We start from the raw sequence: 6,020 nt of genomic DNA on the forward strand, positions 1-6,020 counted from the left end.
TTATGTGTATTTTATACTATGTTTTTACGTTTGCAATTTTACATAACATAAAATATTTTTACGGCGATTATATATTTTCTTACGGTCCCTTTTTGCGTCAAAAATAAGACAAAACTTACGGGACGTAAAATTACAGTGTATTAATGGTAAAATAGAGGGGGGGGGGTGAAGAATAACTATTCATCGCCCAGGGTGACGAATAGCGCGACCCTATATATATATATATGGGTTTTAGTCCTTTAACTTTTTAAGGATCGCGTAGAGATGTCCTTATGACTTGTTTATTTCAGTTCTTCACAATGTGATGCTCTATATGTGCATCTATTTGCCGTGCAGTTCAATTTCATCAATAAGAGGTTCAACAATACCACTATGAATTACGATATTTGGTTGCTGTTAAGGATATTGCAGTTAACATGCCATTTCGCTTTTCAATTGTTGTTTAGCAACATGCATTGTACTGAATGACTAAATATGCAATCCCAGGCTACATAGCAACAAGGAAGAGTGTTACCTAAATGTTATGATGATGTCTAGATATACATGTAATTAAATCTTATATAATGGGATGGATGGAGTGTTGTAATACATTATTTTTCAATTTTTGTTTAGCTTCTAATATTAACTTGATGCTTTTAGGTACATATAACTCTTGATAACCCACAAGTATAGGGGATCGCAACAGTTTTCGATATGTAAGAGTGTCAAACCCAACGAGGAGCTAAAGGTAGAAAAAATATTCCCTCAAGTTCTATCGACCACCGATACAACTCTACGCACGCTTGACGTTCCCTTTATCTAGAACAAGTATGAAACTAGAAGTACTTTGTAGGTGTTGTTGGATAGGTTTGCAAGGTAATAAAGACTACGTAAATAAAAAGTAGCGGTTGTTTTAAGTAAAGAAGCAAAAAAGTAAATATAGCGAGTGTGGAAAAGTGGTGGTAGGAGTTGCGAAATTGCCCCTAAGCAATTGACTACTTTACTAGACCGATAGCAAGTATTATGTGGGAGAGGCCACTGCTAGCATGTCATCCCTGATTGGAATTCTATGCACTTATGATTGGAACTATTAACAAGAATCCGCAACTACTAATTCTCATTAAGGTAAAAACCAACCATAGCATTAAGGTATATTGGTCCCCCTTCAATCCCGTATGCATCAATTTCTATGCTAGGTTGAAGCTTCTGTCACTCTTGCCCTCCAATACATAGTCCTATCAACATACAACTAACACTAGGGTGTGATCCACGCGCACAATCATATGATGGGCACCAAAGGAAAGCAACATAACCACAAGAAAATTAAATCAATCATATCAATTCATCAACCACCGATAGGACAACGAAAATCTACTCAGACATCATAGGATGGCAACACATCATTGGATAATAATATGAAGCATAAAGCACCATGTTCAAGTAGAGGGTATGGCGGGTTGCGGGAGAGTGGACCACTGTATATAGAGGGGGGAAGGTGATGGATATGTTGGTGAAGATGGCGAAGGTGTTGGTGTAGATCGCGGTGATGATGATGGCCCCCGGTGGCACTCCGGTGCCACCGGAAGCGAGGGGGAGAGAGCTCCCCTCCTTCTTCTTCTTCCTTGACCTCCTCCCTAGATGGGAGAAGGGTTTCCCCTCTAGTCCATGGCCTCCATGGCACGGGAGGGGCGAGAGCCCCTCCGGGATTGGATTTGTCTCTCTTGTCTCTACGTTCTCAGATTCTTCCCTTTCACCGTTTCTTATATTCCCGGAGATCCATAACTCCGATTGGGCTGAAATTTTAACACAATCTCTATCCGGATATTAGATTTCTTGCGGCGAAAGAAGGGCATCAACCGCGTGGCCCACAAGGGTCAGGGGCGCGCCCAGGGGGGCAGGCGCGCCCCCCTACCTCGTGGCCACCTCGGGCACCGTCTCGCATGGATTTTTCTTCCCAAAAATCATATATATTCCAAAAGAATCTCCGTCAGTTTTTATCCCGTTTGGACTCCGTTTGATATGGATATTCTGCGAAACAAAAAACATGCAACAAACAAGAACTCGCACTGGGCACTGGATCAATATGTTAGTCCCAGAAATAGTATAAAAAGTTGCCAAAAGTATATGAAAGTTGAATAATATTGGCATGGAACAATAAAAAAATTATAGATACGACGGAAACGTATCAGCATCCCCAAGCTTAATTCCCGCTCGTCCTCGAGTAGGTAAATGATAAAAAAAGATAATTTTTGATGTGGAATGCTACCTAGCATAATCTTGATCATATGTCTAATCATGGCATGAATATTAAGACACGAGTGATTGAAAGCAATAGTCTATCATTTGACATAAAAACAATAATACTTCAAGCCTACTAATAAAGCAATCATGTCTTTTCAAAATAACATGGCCAAAGAAAATTATCCCTACAAAATCATATAGTCTGGCTATGCTCCATATTCACCACACAAAATACTCTCATCATGCACAACCTCGATGACAAGCCGAGAAATTGGTTCATACTTTTTAACGCGCTTTAGCATTTTCAACCTTCACATGGACATAGCACTATAGGTGGAATAGAATGGTGCTTGTGGGGAAGACAAAAAGGAGAAGATAGTCTCACATCAACTAGGCGTATCAACGGGCTATGGAGATGCCCATCAATACATATCAATGTGAGTGAGTATGGATTGCCATGCAACGGATGCACTAGAGCTATAAGTATATGAAAGCTCAAACTGAAACTAAGTGGGTGTGCATCCAACTTGCTTGCTCATGAAGACCTAGGGCATTTGAGGAAGCCCATCGTTGGAATATACAAGCCAAGTTCTATAATGAAAATTCCCACTAGTATATGGAAGTGATAACTCAAGAGACTCTCTATATGAAGAACATGGTGCTACTTTGAAGCACAAGTGTGGTAAAAGGATAGTAACATTGCCCCTTCTCTCTTTTTCTCTCATTTTTTTTCTTTCTTTTTTCTTTTTTAGGCTTCTTTGGCCTCTCTCTTTTTTTGGGGGGCTTTTTTGGCCACTTTTATTTTGATAACCTCACATGGGACAATGTTCTAATAATGCTGATGATCACACTTTTATTTACTTACAACTCAATATTACAACTCGATATCTAGAACAAAGATATGACTCTATATGAATGCCTCCAGCGGTGTACCGGGATGTGCAATGATCTAGCATAGCAATGACATCAAAAAACAGACAAGCCATGAAAACATCATGCTAGCTATCTTACGATCATGCAAAGCAATATGACAATGAATGCTCAAGTCATGTATATGATGGTGATGAAAGTTGCATGGAAATATACTCAGAATGGCTATGGAAATGCCATAATAGGTAGGTATGGTGGCTGTTTTGAGGAAGGTATATGGTGGGTTTATGGTACCGGCGAAAGTTGCACGATACTAGAGAGGCTAGCAATGGTGGAAGGGTGAGAGTGCGTATAATCCATGGACTCAACATTAGTCATAAAGAACTCACATACTTATTGCAAGAGTTTATTAGCCCTCGAAGCAAAGTACTACTACGCATGCCCCTAGGGGGATAGATTGGTAGGAAAAGACCATCGCTCGTCCCCGACCGCCACTCATAAGGAAGACAATCAATAAATACCTCATGCTCCAACTTTGTTACATAACGGTTCACCATACATGCATGCTACGGGAATCACAAACCTCAACACAAGTATTTATACAATCCACAACTACCCACTAGAATGACTCTAATATCACCATCTTTATATCGCAAAACTATTGCAACGAATCAAACACATCATATTCAGTGATCTACATGTTTTATGTAGGATTTTATGACTAACCATGTGAATGACCAATTCCTGTCATCTCTCTAAATAGATATAAGTGAAGCAAGAGAGTTTAATTCTTTCTACAAAAGATATGCCCATGCTGTAACAAATATAAGTGAAGCAAAAGAGCATTCTACAGATGGCAGTTGTCTATGTAAAGAGAAATAGGCAATCCAAACTTCAAAAGATATAAGTGGAGCACATGAAGCATTCTATAATGACATACTCAAAAGATATAAGTGAAGTGCATAGAGCATTCTATAAATCAACCAAGGACTATCTCATACCACCATGGTGCATAAAAGAAAAAAGAAAAATAAAAGCAAAAGACGCTCCAAGATTGCACATATCGTATGAACGAAATGAATCCGAAAACATACCGATACTTGTTGAAGAAAGAGGGGATGCCTTCCGGGGCATCCCCAAGCTTAGACGCTTGAGTCTCCTTGAATATTTAATTGGGGTGCCTCGGGCATCCCCAAGTTTGAGCTCTTGCCTCTCTTCCTTCTCCTCACATTGAGACCTTCTCGATCATCGAACACTTCACCCCCACAAAACTTCAACAGAAAACTCGGTAAGATCCGTCAGTATAATAAAGCAAATCACCACTCTAAGTACTGTTGAAAACCAATTCATATTTTGTTTTTGCATTGTTTCTACTGTAATATAACTTTTTCATGGCTTAATCCACTAATATAAATTGATAGTTTCATCAAAACAAGCAAACTATGCATCAAAAACAGAATCTGTCTAAAACAGAACAGTCTGTAATAATCTGAACATTCACCATACTTATGTTACTTGAAAAATTATACCAAAATTAGAAAAAATAAACAATTTATATAAGAAGACAATGAAAAAAGAATCAGAACCATTTGACATTCCAGCTAAAAATGTAAAATCACGCACTACAGCCATAGTTTCTGTCCTGCACCATACAAACCATCAAGCAAGTGTAAACATCCTAAAAGGCAAACCTTGGCACATTATGTTTATAATACAATGGAATTGTACAAGGGGATAATTATTTTTATTGAAAAGTTTCTGTAATCAAGATTTACAAAGTTTCCGTGAGCATGAACAAAGTTCAAGGCTAGCTCCCACTTCAACAATGCTTGTCTTTCTCACTTTCGCTTTCCTTTTTGAAAAAGTTTTGGGTTCCCCTCTTTATTTTTGTTGTTTTTAAACTGTATAAAAGCACTCAACAGAAATAAATGACTCTCTAAAACTTCCGCGTTGTCTCCCTGGCAGCCCTTTCTTTAAAGCCATTAAGCTAGGCATATAGTGCTCAAGTAATGGATCCACCCGGATCCCAAGGTATATCAAAGCCAATTTTAATTAACAATGATTTGTAATTTAGTGGTGAGCACAAGGTAACATATATCATGTAATGAAGAAGTCTAACTCTCTTCCTATTCATCGGCATGTCATAAAATAACAATTCATGCACACAAAGGAAAGGCCAATGCATAGTATAAACATTTTCTTGCAATTTTATCGTATTGGAAACATAGAGAGGTGGATATATAGTTCCTCTCTCATAATAATTGCAAGTAGGAGCAGCAAGCACATGCATATTATATTCATCAAAATCATCATGTGCAATGGTAAAAGGCAACCCATCAATATATTCTTTAATAAGAGCAAACTTCTCTGATATAGTGTAGTTTGGAGAATTCAAAAAGATAATAGGACTATCATGTGTGGGTGCAATAGCAACAATTTCATGTTTAACATAAAGAACTATAGCAAGTTCATCTCCATAAGCATAATTCATATTCACATCTTGGCCACAAGCATATCAAGCATCATCAAAAAGGGATATTTCAAGAGAATCAATGGGATCATAACAACCATCATATCAATCATCCTCCGGTAAGCACGAAGGGAAATTAAACAATGTATGAGTTGAAGAGTTACTCTAATTAGAAGGTGGGCACGGGTATCTAATCTGCTCTTCCTCCTTTTGTTCTTCGCTCTCCTCCTCATATTTTTCATCCAATGAGCTCACAGTTTCATCAATTTCTTCTTCCATAGACTCCTGCAAAATATTAGTCTCTTCTTGGACAGCGGAGACTTTCTCAATAAGAGCATTAATATAGGAATTATATTCATAATTATCATAGCAATATTTTAAGATAGATAAATTTTTGGGCCTATAAACATCATCATCATAAGCTTCATGCTTTTCAAACAAATATTCAATTTCATATGCA

The sequence above is a fragment of the Triticum urartu genome, chromosome 5A, assembly GCF_056163025.1.
Source record: "Triticum urartu cultivar PI428250 chromosome 5A, HENAU_Tu73, whole genome shotgun sequence".
Lineage (NCBI taxonomy): Eukaryota > Viridiplantae > Streptophyta > Magnoliopsida > Poales > Poaceae > Triticum > Triticum urartu.